The sequence below is a fragment of the Euphorbia lathyris genome, chromosome 9 (genome assembly GCF_963576675.1).
Source record: "Euphorbia lathyris chromosome 9, ddEupLath1.1, whole genome shotgun sequence".
Taxonomy (NCBI): domain Eukaryota; kingdom Viridiplantae; phylum Streptophyta; class Magnoliopsida; order Malpighiales; family Euphorbiaceae; genus Euphorbia; species Euphorbia lathyris.
Window position 1 is genome coordinate 32,912,329 of NC_088918.1, and position 16,343 is coordinate 32,928,671.

A 16,343-nucleotide genomic window follows, 5' to 3' on the forward strand; every position below is an offset into this window, starting at 1 on the left:
GAGGCCCATAGAACGGATTTCCTCCTCCTCATAAACCCAGTTGCCATTCTGGTCCTTAGTAGCATCAATCTGATTCTTCTGTCTTCTGATAATCGTAGAAAGATGGAAGTACCTAGTATTGCGGTCTCCATCCTTAATCCAGGTTTTCCTTGATTTCTGAAACCAGAGTAACTCCTCCTGCTTCAAAACCGCTTCCAACTCATTCTGGAGAGATCTAAGAAGACCACTCAGACTATGATCAAACTTGTTCTCCAAGCAACGTTGGATACCTTCCATTCTTCTCAAAATCTTCTGCTTTCTTCTGATAATAAGACCAAAAGTATTCTTATTCCATCTCACCACATTGGTTCTGAACCCCTCCGCAGCCCGTAAGACATCAGAATAAGGTTTCCAATTATCATGCACAAAGTTCTTAAAATCAGGGTGAGATTCCCATGCCACCAGATACCTAAAAGGTCTCTCCCCTCTCGGCCGAGGAGCTCTCTCCAACCTGAGAAGGATAGGACAATGATCAGAATGACGGAAGGGGAGATTCAACACGGTCGCCTCCGGATAAGAACTCTGACCCACAATATTAGCATAGACTTTGTCCAACCGAACAAAGGTACTATTACGCTTCTAGGTAAACTTATGCCCCGCAGCCCCAATATCAGATAAACCACATCCATCCATATCTCTCTTATGATTAAGACATCTATTAATATAGTGATTCCCACCCCCTCTCTGATCACTCATAACAGCAATGTCATTGAAATCTCCGGCAACAAACCAGGCCTCCACCATATTCGTACTTAAAGAAGATAAGGCCTCCCAAAGACGTTTACGGTTGACCAGAATCGGATCCGCATACACAACAGTAATAAAGAGGGGATTATTCCCAGGGTAGGTAACTTTACTATGAATAAATTGCCTATCTAATCTGACAATATCCAGCTGGACCAGATGAGGCTTCCAAAAAAGCCAAATACCACCAGCCCGGCCACAAGCCTCAGACCTGACACACTTCCAACTTTTAAAAAACTTCACAACATCATCAGCTTTAGCTCCACTGATTTTTGTTTCCAAAAGAGCAAAACACGAAGGGTTAAACTGTTTAATCAAATCCTTAACATGGATACGGGTCGCCTTGCTTGCCGCTCCTCTAACATTCTAAATAAACAAATCCATCAAAAGAGGATAGCAAAAAACAGGCCCAAACAATCTAAACCAGATATTTATTAGGGGCTCCTACGAGCCTAACGGAGGTTCCAGCAGCCCCCCTTTTATCTGTAAACCCAGAAGAAGTTTGGCTAGTCTTATGACTACCCTTAAGTTTCTTCATATTCATCTTATTGACCTTCATGGGTTTTCCCATTTCTAGCCTCAATACTAAGTTTAGAGACACTAACGTCTTTATTTGATTTTGAGCCATGAAGAAATAGAACCTGAGGACAGATCTGGGACTCTTCCTTGGACTCAAACAACGGGTTCACAGTCTCCACGTTTTTCTCTACAGGATCAGCAGGTTCTAAATCTGGCATTTCCAACTCTGATTGATCCTCAGTAGGACATGGTCCTTGTTCACCATCCACCGAAAGGACCCCAAAGCGAGAACCAGAACCAACCTTTAAGGGGATGTCATTTGCCTTATTTTCCTTCGGATAGGAGATCTCTTTTTTCCCATTCTCGTTCTGGATCTGGACCTGCTCATTACTAATGTCTGGAGGGATGTTATGGGCCACAGGAGCGCGAGTCCTTCGTCTCCCAGATCGTTTAGCCACCATCCAAGGACCGAAATTCCTCACATCCCCCTGGATATCCTCCTCCCCAGCCTTGACAGATTCCCCTACCTCCATAGTCACCATCTTTCTACTAGGGCATCCCTCATAAGTATGCCCAAACATCCCGCATTCATAACAGATATTATGAATCCCTTCATACTCAATGTAGTAGACTGTATGTTGAAGACAAAATTTAGACAAAAGAGGTTTTGCTAGGTCAATATAGATACAAACCCTAGCAAATTTGCCTCTTTCAACACCAATGGTGGTTTTATCCACATGGTGGACTTTTCCCACAATCCCCGCAATTTTCTTTAAAAAAATTTCATTATAGTACTCAATTGGGAGACCTGGAAATCTTACCCAAGTCAAAATCCTGTTCACCGAGCAATCTCTCGGATTAAAGTTAGGAACCCAAGGTCTAATTGCAAGAACATGATTAGAAATGATATAGGGCCCCCCATTAATGACCGTTTCATAGTCTTCAGCCCGTGTGAATTTAATCACATAATAGTCATTCTCCAAGTCAGTGATGGTAATTTTCCCTTTCTTAGCCCACTAAGCACGTATTCTCTGGGCAAAATAACTAAAACCAATTCTTTTCCCTAAAACTGTCATAATTAGGGATAATTTCCATTTAGAACGAAGGGAGCGTTTGTCAGCCGAGGACAAACGAATCACAGGGCACAAAGGATCGTCATGATCCTCATCCTCCCTATCAGAATTAGATACAATTTCGTCCAAATCATCATCCTCCAATCCTTCACTCAGGGATGTATCCTCCTCCTCAATACCCATAACTGTGTCTTTCCACGACATTTTCAAATTACTCGGTAAAACACCCCCTTGCACCTCATCAACCATATCCCCCTTACCCCCTATCTTTGATACAACTTGGGGATTCAAAGGGGATTTAATTACCGCATTGGTGACCCCTACGGATGGCAACTGTTCAATATTCATAATTTTACCCTGCTGGCCAGCCAACCTAACGCTAACCCCTCCACCAGTTCCACCAAATACACTAGATCCGCCGCTAACAGGCACGGCAGAATCATCCCTTCGTGGACTAACCCTATCAGCCGCCTTACCCTTCCTTTCACCCATCCGATCCGACTTGTCCGGATCCACCACCCTCATCCCGTCGCCTGAACTAGGCACCACGGACAAACTCTCCCCTAAAGAATCGCACGACTCCACACCAGGCCTAGAGATCGGCATCGATCCAGCCTGTGCATCGCGCTCCTCGCCCACTGCAAGGTAGGAACGCACCGCTGCCGCCGCCGCCCACCCTGGCCCTCCGCCTGATCTTTCCCGCTCCCTCAAACCACCGTCCCGCCTCCGCACCTCTCCTTCCTTCTCGCTCGTTTCCATCGCCGCAGATCCACATTCATCGCTCTTCTTCGTTTTCCTTGCAGTCATCGCACGCGTCTATTTAATTTAATTTAAATTATCAATAAAAATATATATATTAATTTCAAATATATATAAAATAAAAAAATTTCATAGCATGATATAAAATTACTTAAAAATAAGTATGTCAATTTATTTATTTATCTAAATTATATAAAAGTTTCATACCCCGTGCATCGCACGGGTTTTCGACTAGTATATATTAACTTGAGGGTGAATGAATTTTCTCTAACAATTTTGTTTACTGTGGTGTTGTCAATATCTATAATTTTTGGTATAGAATACCGTTAAGTCTCACATTATGAACTTAACACAATATTCAGACTTATGAAAGATTTAATCAATTACCCAAATGCAATTAATAACTAGAACATAAACATCATTAAAAAACTAGAATAAAAACAGAGCAATGACAATAGAAATGAAACTCATATTAAAGATCGTAAATTATCATATATTACAACCAATTCAAAATCCGGAAACGTCTTACAAGTTGAATAAGAGTAAAAAGGAAAAGAAGATCATCTTTGAAACTTGTCACTCGCAAAATCCCATTAAAAATTTACCAAAATCAATTAATTGACTTACCAAAATCCTTTTAATTACTAAGTCAAAATTGATTTAATTTTAGTAAGTTAATTTCATGAAACTGGTACAATAAAAGCTCTAAATGTTAAAATCTTTTATTAAAAATAACATAAAACTCGACAGAAATTAAATAAGTGCTACAAAAGTAAATAAAAATCAAAAGTGAATAAAACAAAGATAAAAACTAATTAAATTACTCAAAATGACATGAAAGAATCCCGAAAACCGTACTAAAAGATTAGAATAAATCATCTCTATCAGCTGCTATTAAACTATCTGCTGATTTCGTCAAGGAACCACCGATGTTGATGGTCGGCTCTTGGTGGCGTTGGTCGTGGGAGACCTATCGAGAATCTGGTTGAGATTCTGCCACACCTTCCTCTTGGATTATAGACCCTGGAGGTCGACTACTCGACGCTCCTTGAACCTAGTCAAGAACTGGAGTCATTGTTCGTCCATGCTTACGTATCCATTGATGTCGTTCAGTATGTGTAGCCTTCTAGAACCTCCTTTAGTCACCTGTAATGGAAGTAACAGATAGTCAAAGAGGGATTGGCGTTTTGTGACCTCGCTCGGATGCTTAAGTTACCAAAGGTTTAAGGGAGGTTGAAGAGAATAACAATATTGGTAACAACGGTGTTTACCCACCTCTTGTGGATTACTCATTTTATCTATATATAGTAGCTGTCAGGGGTAACTGACGTAATCTTAAGAATGTTTCCTAATGACTTCGTAGACACTTGTCGACCTTCGGTTTACTCTGCAACCTTCATACTACAATAACGTCAGATGGTGCACCCTATCATGTAGCAAGTGTGCTGACAGATGTCATTGTTTCATTGGCCTAAAGTCTTTGGATTGTTATGTTGTCAGGCGGTGCGCTTTGTCAAGTACACACTGTCCTTTATGTAACCGTTTCTTATTATTTAATGGTTCTCTTTCTTTTACCATACGAACATTGAGACACACGGCCGAAGGGTACCATTACGCATTTTTAGAGAATATTTTTTTACTTCATATTGGATGGGTTTTATGAGTTTTTTTTTTTTAATTCGAAAGGTGACATTGATAGAATATATTCATAGAATATTCTCTAGAGTATAAATAGCAGTTAACAAATAAATAAATAATATCATTATTTTTTTATTCATGGTACTCTGAATCAAGTTGCTTAAGAAGAAAAAGAAAAGATTCACTTAATTAGTGGAATGCAAAAGGAGCTTTAATAACTTAATTAAACGAATCTCTCTTACATATATGAATCATGTCTTTTCCGTAATTACCTCATAGTTTATGACATACATCTCCGTTGATTAATTTAGGCAAAAACCATCCTGAGGCCCCTGATCTTTCATTGTTTGATGCATTAAGTCTCGATCTTTTATTTAGACACATTGAGCCCCTGATCTTTCACTATTTGGTGCATTAAGCCACCGATCTTTCATTTAGACACATTGAGCCCTTGATCTTTTATATATGGGTGTATTAGGTCCTTCCATAAATCAATTAATATATAGGTTTATTAAGGGCATGTTTGGTGTGAATAAAAGGGTAAATAATTTATTAGTCCCCTGGTTTTTACCTAACACACTGTTTAGTCCTCCTATTTTGAAAAACACATTTTAAGGTCTCTATCTTTTGCCAATATTAACCTTTTGGTCCTTTTGTCTAATTTTTTTAGACTCATAACCGTTATATTTTAGTATAAATAGACATATATAAAATAAAAGAGTAACATGGTCAACTTGTATTGTACTATGATTGTCCTAAAAGCTAAGATGTGTTAGGTTAAAAATAAAAAAAAATAGATAAAAGGACCACATGGTTAATATTGGTAAAAGATAGGGATCTTAAAATGTGTTTTTCAAAATAAGGGGACTAAACAGTGCGTTAGATAAAAACTAGGGGACTAATAAATTATTTACCCTTGATAAAATTACCCTTCTTATTTCCACAAAATGTGCTTCAATTTTAACATTATTTTTATTTTTAGAACATAATTATCGAAAAAGAAGGTTTTATTGTGTTCAATAAATTTTTTATTTTTTATTTAAATTATTTTTATTAATTTGTATAATATATTTTTTATTTTAGAATTTGTTATTTTTAGAACATCATTTGTTGTCACACCAAACATGCCCTTAATAAACCTATATATTAATTGATTTATGGAAGGACCTAATACACCCATATATGAAAGATCAAGGGCTCAATGTGTCTAAATGAAAGATCGAGGGCTTAATGCATCAAATGGTGAAAGATCAGGGGCTCAATGTGTCTAAATAAAAGATTGAGGGCTTAATGCACCAAACAATGAAAGATCAGGGACCTCAGGATGCTTTTTGCCATTAATTTAAGTTGGTGAGATCATCACCACTCACTTATAGTAGGGATATATGTTACGCACCATATTAGGATCAAATCGATCATCAAAATTAGACTATTATTTAATTATAGGGAAAAGTATAAAAATAAATCTTACTTTTGTGGTTTAAAAATTTACAAACTAATATATTGAGGTTCATTCCATTAGCAAACACATGCCAAATTGAATAACGGTGTTAAAATTCAAAGGGAAAATAATTAATTTTGTCCTTATTATCTAATTATCACAAACAAACCACGAAATAAAAAGGCTTAATACATTATTTGCCCCCTGAACTTGGCCAAAAAGCTTGATTGGTCCCCTGAACTTTTAAAGTATCTGGATAACCCCATAAACTTGCATAAAATGTTCAGTTAGCCCCTTGAACTTACGTAAAATGTAATCAATTGATCACTCAGTTGCAAAAAAGTAAATTAAATGCGGAAGATGTATTCCACGCATCTTAAAATGTTATTACATAATTCAAAAATAGATTAAAAATGGAGTTATTACTTTGTTCAACTATAAAACTTGTCTTTGCTAATATTATAACTGTATATCCCCGATCTTGGTCGTTTTACTTTTTCTAAGACCCGTGCATAAAATCTTCCGCATTTAACTTACTTTTTTTTTACAACTGGGGGATCAATTGATTACATTTTACGCAAGTTCAAAGGGCTAACTGAACATTTTATGCAAGTTCAGGGAGCTATCCAGACAATTTGAAAGTTCACGGAGCCAATCAAGCTTTTTGGACAAGTTCAGGGGACAAATGATGTATTAAGCCAAATAAAAAATAAAAATCAATTACATCATCTTCTCCATTTCTCTTTATTTTCTTATTTTTCTTCTTCTTTCTCTTCTTATCTAATTATCCCAATCCGATCGAAGAGAAGAAAGAAGAAAGAAAAAAGAAAAATAAGAAAATAAAGAGAGATGGAGAAGATGGTGTAATTGATTTTTATTTTTTATTTTGGGGTTTGTTTGTGATAATTAGATAATAAGGGGGTTAATTTATAAAATAAATAAATATAAGGACAAAATTAACTCTTTTCCCTTTGACTTTTAACACTGTTAGTCAATTTGGTCTGTGTTTGCTAACAGAATGAACCTCAATGTACCAGTTTGTAAATTTTTAAACCATAAAGGTGCCGATCGAAAACATGTGTAACTAGAAGATTTATTTTTATACTTTTCTCTTATTAATTATATACCATATATATTCCTTAAAATATATTTTTTTAGTAGAAGGTTCGTGGGTATCCTAACTTATGGCTTGTTTGCGGTTGCTGTTTACTGTTGGAAAAAACTGTTTTTTTTAAAAAAAAAAAACAGGATTCCTGATTTTGTAAAAAAAAAAAATTATTTTTTAGCTACAAAAGGCAAGCAGGAGGTGTCAAACCAAACACTTAAAACTTTTTCTTTTAGGATCCGTTTTTCTTTCAGTTGTTCCTGTTTGCTATTAGCCGTTGCTGATAGGAATGTGCATTGATTCAAAACCGAACCAAATCGAAAAAACCGAATACTAAAATGATTAAAATAATTGATATCGACACCAAACCAAATAATAGATAAAACCGAAATAAAACCGAACAGAAATATTCGGTTCGGTTTTAAACCAAACAAACCGAATTAAGTTAAAAATAAAAAATAAAAACCACTATATTTTCTCATTAAATTTACCTCAACAACAAAATAAATTGAATTACTTTCAAAATATAAATCTATATTGGATTATTATCTAAAAAAAACTTGTAAAATCAAATGTATATCAAACCGAACTGAACCAAATCGGATATCGAAATATACTTAATTTTTACATTTTTTATCAAACCGAACCGAAACGAATCAAATATCGAAATACATTTATTTATTTATTTATTTTTTTTTTACATTTTTAGCAATGAACCAGTTTGTTCACATTTTCTATTAGGTAGATGTAAAATTGATATTGATTGGAAATTTGGGGATAAAAAAATTTCCCTATCACATGCTAGGGGTACACTAAATTTCTTAAGAGCAAATTTGTATTTTATCCCTAATTTAAATGGTTAAGTGTTAAAATCCTTTTATAACCATTAATGAAATCTAAAATTATAATAATTGAATATTGAGTCTAATATTGAATCACCCTAGTGGTCCTTATCCTAACTTGATAATTTGTATTATTTCTGAAATGCATACCAATTTGCTAGAAATGGAATAGAAAGGATGACATAATATAGATGAACAAGATTTAAATAGCCACTAACTAGTAAGAAAGATTCTATTCTATGATGGAATTCCATCTCAGAATCTATACAGAAACAGATTCCTTCTTATTAAAGATTCCCTTTTATTAAAGGAGCAACCACTAACTTTGCCATTTTCAGAAGTTGAATTCAATTTCTCAAAAACATCATCTTAATCCGTATCCCACTATCTCATTCAAGATATTTAATTTAGCTTTACCTTTTCTTTTTCCTTTTTAGGCTTCGGCTATAGGAATAGTTCAAGGTTAAGGATTTTATCTCATTTTAATCTAATTTAATTGTAATTTTATTATTGATTTTCATTTTCATTTTCATGTAAAAAAACCTATATAAAATGGGGTTAATAAAAATTGGTGCTCCATATGTTAATGGAGGTGACAGTGGAAAAAATGGTAAGTGATAAAAGTGAAAGTTAAAATTTAACATTGTTTAAGAGTTTATAGAACATATTATCAAAAAAAAAAAAAAAAGAGTTTATAGAACATAAACTATAATTAAAAATTTAACTTTGTTTGTACGTTTAAATATGAATGGCAAGCAAAGTTAAAGTTTATTCTGCAAAATTTAAAAAAAAATTATTCTGCTGATATAAAAATATTAATGAAATATTTGGTTATATATACAGGTTCATGGAAGAGGTAAAAAAAAAAACAATGACAAAATTCTTATAAGAAAATATCATCTTACTTTCTATCTAACGATACAGAACTGATAACAAACTGTCATACTAATTACGTTCCAATAATAGAATTTAATACAAATTATATCATGTGAATTACGTTATGATGACAGTCGAGAAACAAAAACTGTCATAACATTAACATAATACCTCTATTTTAACTTAATATTTTGGCAGATTATTTAAAAATGGTGTCATGAGAACATATATTCGGTGACAATTGTTATTAGATAAATCGTCATATAATTAGTGGTCAGATGACAGGTCACTGTTTGGTCATCGTTATTTCTTAATTATTATTGATGAATTCAGTAGATTTGGATGGATGTTTTGTTTAAAGAACAAGAGTGATGTTTTCTCAACCTTTTGTGACTTTTATGTCATGATTTCTAATCAGTATAGTGCAAGGGTTAAGAATATCTATTCAGATCTTGGGGGAGAATTTCAAAAATTATAACCTTTTTTCAAAAGACATGGCATTATACACAAAATTGCATGCCCTCACACTCATGCACAAAATAGTATAACTGAGAGAAAAATCAGACATGTTGTTGATACTTGCCTTACGCTGTTAGCAAATGCATCTCTGCCTCTAAAATTCTGGAACTATGCCATGATTCACAGCATTAGGTTAATCAACTATCTACCCACCAAAGTTCTCAAAAACAAATCTCCTTATTTCATGTTTTATAAGAAACATCCTCCCTATAAGGCATTACGTGTCTTTAGAAGTGGCATTTATCCTCTCCTTCGCCCATACAATCAACATAAATTTGATTTTCGTTCTAAGTTATGTGTCTACCTTGGGCCATCGGAGAATCATTATCTGTCTTGAGTATTCCATCGGACGTATATACATCTGCAAATTTGTTCAATACAATGAAGATGTGTTTCCTGCTTCAACAGCCACTGCATCACCATCTTCTTCTAGCAACTCGGGGGTAAGCACATCATGTCAACTACCGTCTCTACTCGGCGCGTATCCAGGTAATTTCTCTATTCCCAATCCTATATTATCTCCTTCACATTTGGTTCCTTGTTCCCAACCAACCACACCTATCCACTCTAGGCCTAATCCTAGTACCCCAAATGCTCCTTCTGACTCTGAAGTAACAAACACTGCTCCACTAGCTCCACGTCAAATTCTGTCACCAATCATCATAGCTGCATCAACACCGGTTCCTCAGAACAACTCTGCTACATCTGATGATTCCTTGGACACCAACACACCTGACATACCAGATGCAGCAATTGCAACACCTCATGAACAAACATAGGCTCCTCCTCAAGAAGCTGCACCACCTGTTCTTGTTCCTACTGCAAGACCCCGGTCTCGCGCTGCATCCATGATTGGTCCACATCAACATTATATGCAACTTCGACAGTCGTCTCTTCATTAGAGAGGGCGTTTTGAGGGACTTCTAGCTACACATCCAAATGGCACGGTGGACCCCATGTGTTTCAGCAAGGCCAACAAACAACTTGAATGGCGCACGGTAATGTCTGACGAGATTCAAGCTCTTCTTGACAATGGCACCTGACAACTTGTTCCAAGACCACATGATCAACATGTCATCACCTTTAGGTGGCTCTTTCGCACAAAGAAGAAGTCAGATGGAACCATTGATCGATACAAAGCTTGTCTAGTAGCACGGGGATTCACTCAGAAAGCTGGGATTGACTACAAAGAGACATTCAATCTTGTGATCAAAGCTACGACCATTCGGTCTGTCTTTGACATTGCAGCAACAAACAACTAGTTCATAAATCAACTTGATGTCTCTAATGCGTTTCTCCATGGAAACTTATCCGAGACAATCTATATGGAACAACCATAGGGGTTCCGGGACAGTGACAGACCGGATCATGTATCTCTTCTCAAAAAGAGTCTCTATGGGTTAAAGCAAGCTCTGCGAGAATGGTTCACACGGCTTCGAACATTCCTTCTTTCACTTGGGTACAAGATGTCACAGGCTGACAACTCTCTTTTCATCGGACGCACCGAAACTGAAAAGACCTACATTTTGTGCTTTGTTGATGACATCCTCATAACAGGTAACCATCCTGCACACATCACTAACACAATTGCAACCATTGAACAGGAGTTTCCCATTCGTAACCTTGGCAATGTAGAATACTTTCTGGGAATCGAGATAAGATATGAGAAAGATGGCATTCACCTGTGTCAGGCCAAGTATGTGGCTGACATCCTCGACAAAGTAAAGATGATTGACTCCAAACCTACATTGACTCCCATGGCCACCACACCAACACTTTCCAAAGAGCTTGGCACTAGTTTATCCTCTGGAGATGAGTATCGAAGCATTATAGGGGCACTTCAATATTTAACATTCACTCGTCCTGACATTGCATTTGCAGTTAACAAACTATGCCAGTTCCTGCACTGTGCAACTGATGAACATTGGAAAGGAGTCAAGAGGGTCTTGCGCTACATTCAAGGCACATCTGATTTTGGGATAGTCATGTCTATCAAACCACTAGATCACATTCATTGTTACTCAGATAGCGATTGGAGAGGGTGTCCTGATGATAGAAGATCTACGGGTGCTTTTTGTGTCTACCTTGGATCCAGCATTGTATCATGGCAGACTCGCAAACAACCAATAATAGCTAGATCCTCCACCGAGAGTGAATACAAGGCAGTGGTAAATGCTGTTGGAAATTAGTGTCCTAAATACAATTGTCTTGGATATTAATATTAATGAATAAATTGTTTATTTGGTCATTTGTTTAATCAGATATATAGCATTAATATGTAACTATATATAAAGGCACAAATCTTTCACAAAGGAAGTAATCATAAGTTTATTCAAGTAGTTATAAAGTGTTCATACAATCATGAAGTGAGACTATACTTTATAATAGACTGATAGACTTAAAGTGAACCCAAGTCAAGTAATATGTTATAGGGATTGGCATATTGCTGTTGAGACTTGCATGTAACAGTGTTTTCTGTCGAGACAAAAAGCTGATCTCACAAGCTTTAGATATTCTGATATCTAGACAGTTACATAGTGAAGGAAATTAAGGCTAAGGTATAGCAGCGGAAATATAAAAATTTTAGCCTACTTCCTTTAAACCATAGGATCCGTTAATCGTTATTTCATATAAAGAGGGATAAGAAGAAATACCTTTTGAAGAACAATCTACCGTTGTTAAAGAAGCGCCCACAATTCTTCTCCGAGTTCCCAAGCACGAAGTATAACACGGTGAGGTTAAGTTAGAATCAACCGTATGAGATGCAACCAAAATAGATTGCCTCTAATTAACCAACATAAGATCAAAGAGAAAGAAAGATAGATGAAATTAATCGATCGATGGAAGCCGTATGAATTCTTGTCCACGAACTAGGGGATGCGAATTCACTTTCTCTCTCTAATTGTATGTTTTGAAAATCACAATGAGGGGAGGGGTTAGGCTTAGTCGAAATTCATGTAGTAGGGGGGTATATATAATAACTTGTATCTAAACCCTAGTTAGATAGGAATAGGTTACATAATAGGAATTCAATTCGAAATAGGATTCCCAATTATTATCTTATAATATATCTAATATATCTAGGATAATAATAAATAACCTAATTGGATAATAATAGGAGTATATTAATCTAATTAAAACTCCTAACTTAATTATCTCTTAATTAATTTAATTCACAAACCTAATCAAATTAGGATTAATGGAATTAAAATAATTCCTTATTTATTATATATAAATTTCGGCCCCCTCTATTTAAATGGGCCTTACTGGGCTCAATTGGGCTTCCATCTATTAATGACATCCATCTCTCTTTTGGTTCCAAGTCTTATGTGTGATCCATTAGGTTCTTACTACTTCTGGCCGTATGCAACTATTAAATTAATTTCTTCAAGAATTACATTTAATCCTTGCATAACGGAATGATGTACTGAGTATGTTATTGGCAAGTCTGTAATCATTCCCCCAGAGTCCGTTAAGAAGATAGGTTGATTCTGTCGTTAACCCTTCCGTATTAGTTACAGTATAATTCGATCTTTTATCAACTACATCCTTGAACTGAATCTTATGACTATGGGTGATGTCAAGTCACATATAGCGAGACGTTCGTTTTACTTGTATAGGCCGAGTCAACTCAAATAGATAGGTTAAGTGAAATCTGTATTTCTTACTCTTAAGCTATCACCTTGCAAGGATTTAGAGTCGAGTCTTCCACAAGCGATCCTTGGATGTATCTCCCATTAATCGGGAGTGATAAATGCTCAATCCAATGTATAACTACCCTGACATTACCTCCTGTGACACCCAACCTTTGCAGTTCACACCCCAGAGTCATCTCTGTTAAGGATCGTGGGACCGCAGGATCAAAGTCTCACATTCAGTAATTCAGGATGACCAATTAACATTCCTTTGAGTATGAGGATTAGTTATACCTATTAATACCAATGAGATGAACATGTGACAAGGATGAATCTACCCATCCTGTTATCTCAAATCGGATCCCCAATCCTAATGAACGACGTTTCATCGGATCTATGTAACTGTCCAGATATCTATATATATGAAGCTTGTGAGATCAGCTTTCTGTCGGACAGAAGACATTGTTACATACAAGCCTCAACAGTGATATATCAATCCTAAACATATCACTTGACTTGGGGTGGTTTTAAGTTTATTAGTTTATTATAAAGTTTTGTCTCACTTCATGCTTGTATGAACACTTTATAATCACTTTAAACAAACTTACGGATTTCCTTTTATTAGACTTTATTTAGTGCTTAAAAGGGATTGCCTTTATATATAGTTATAAAACATATATCTCATTAAAACAAATGATATAAAGAACAATTCATTTACATTAAGTTTGTATCCTGCAACAATTGTCTATAGGACACTAAACCCCAACACATGGATCTGATGAAGGAGTTCATTAGGATTGGGACCCGACTTGAGATAACAGAATGGAGTGATTTATCTAATGTGTCAACTGTTCATCTCATCGGTATTAGTAGGTATAACTAATCCTCAGACTCAAACATTCATTAATTAGTAATTCTGGATTGCGGAGTCTGATACTTTGATTCTGTGCGAGCACGATCCAATAGGTGAGAGCCTAGGGTGTGTGAGAGCAGGGTTGGGTATCACGCGAAGTAATTACAGAATGATTAATGTCAGATTGAGCATTCGTCACTCCCGATAAATGGGAGATATATCCAAAGGGCCGCTTGTGGTGAATTGACTGAAATCCTTGCAAGGTGATACAGTTAAGAGTAGAAATAAACACTTCACGCAACTTATCTTTCAGAGTGAATTCAACCTGTATAAGTAAAATCGGACTCTTCATTATATGTAACCTTAACACATTCCATGGTTATAAGGAATTGACCGAAATGATATAGTTGATGAAGGATCGTATTATACTGTACCTAATACAGAAAGGTTAATGTCAGTTATCAACCTGACTTCTTAATTGCTCTGGGGGGAATATCATAGGTTCTGCTAGTAACAGCTCTCGACGGTATTCCGTTATATATATGTTGGAATTAATCGTGATGAATAATTTCAAATGATATATACGGCTAGTGGTAATAAAGAACCTAATGGGTCGCATATGGGACTTGGAATCGGAGGACGAAAATGTAATTAGTGGGACATACACATATGGGCCGAAATTTACATTAATTTAGGGATAAATTAATTTGATTAATAATTATAATTTGATTATGGTTATCAATTAAATTAAAAGATTATCCGATAATATTAATTAGAAGTTTTATGTGATTAAAACTCTATTTAATTATCCCTAACATTAATTAATTATTAATTTGATTAATAATAATTATCTAGATATAATTAGTTATTATTTAGATAATAGTAAAGTGTTTATTTAATTATCTAATTAGGAATCCTATTCTGAATAAGATTCCAATTATTTAATTACCTAACACAACTGGGATTAGGGTTAAGAAAAGTCTATAAATAGACTCCCCTAACCCCTAAATTTTGACACACACATAAAATAGGAGAGGAGGAATCGTTCCATCTTTCGTCTCGGCTAATTACTTTATTTCTTACTCTCTCTTTGATCTCGTATCGATTTCTGTTAGAGGCAATCATTGTGATTGCTATTTATTGAAGGTTGATTACTGATTATCTTTTGGTTTTGTGTTGAATCAAACGTTCGTGGTTCACGAGTTGATAATAACAAGTTGTGGACACTTCGTTTGCAACGGTAGATAGTTCATCAATAAAGGTATTACTATCTATTCCTCTTTATATGAAATAACGGTTAACATATCTTGGAAAAGGGAAATAGATAAAATTTTATTATTCCGCTATGCCTAGGCTTGTCTATTTTCCTACATTGGTATCAGAGCCTATGTTAATCTGTTATTTCATATATGTAAATAAAAGAGTTTTTCAATCGGATTGAATAGATTTATTGTTAGGTTAAATTAATTAATCGATTAGTTCAATTAACCTAACGATAAATGAGTTTTGATTACTTGTTAATTAAAACTGATTATGCATAGTTCCTGATTATTTCGGTTGATAATCGTTTAAACTTAACTTGAAGGTTTTATGGTTAGATAATTAAAACTTTTGTTTTTACTAAATCTAAAAGATAAAACTGATTTCTGATATTCTGAAAATTGTTTTGAAATTGTTTTAAAACAGTTATATATATATTAATATGTATTTATTTAAAAAAAAATACGAACAGCTGTTCGGGGTCGCTGCCGCGAGGCGGCAACCCCGAGCGGCTGTCGCAAGGCGGTTGCTGCTTTGCGCAGCAACCGACTGCAGAGACGCCGTTGCCGTTAAGGCAGCGGCTCCCTGTGATTTGTTGCTGCCGCGAGGCAGCAGCTGTCGCAACGGGGTGGGCCGATTAAAATCGGCCCGACCCAAATGGATACCGTTTTAAAATCGTTTTAAAACAGGGGCGGGTTTTGAATATATGTATATATATATACATTTCAGAATATTAAAAGTTTTGTTTTGATTATCAAAATCAATTTATTTAAAAGTTTATTTTACCTAAATATTTGATATAAGTAATTCAAAGTATTAAATGAATTATTCGAATTAATTAGGATATGCATAATTAAAATTGGATGAAAATTAATTTAAGTTGTTAATTTGATTAACTTAAATATTACATAAATAGTTTGTGTAATCAACCAATTAAATTTAATTTAATTGAGTCTATGCATGTTTGGCATTATGGACATATTAGACCATCTTTAATAGTTATTTAGTCTTTTGGTATTTAAATAGGACATGCGTGTCCT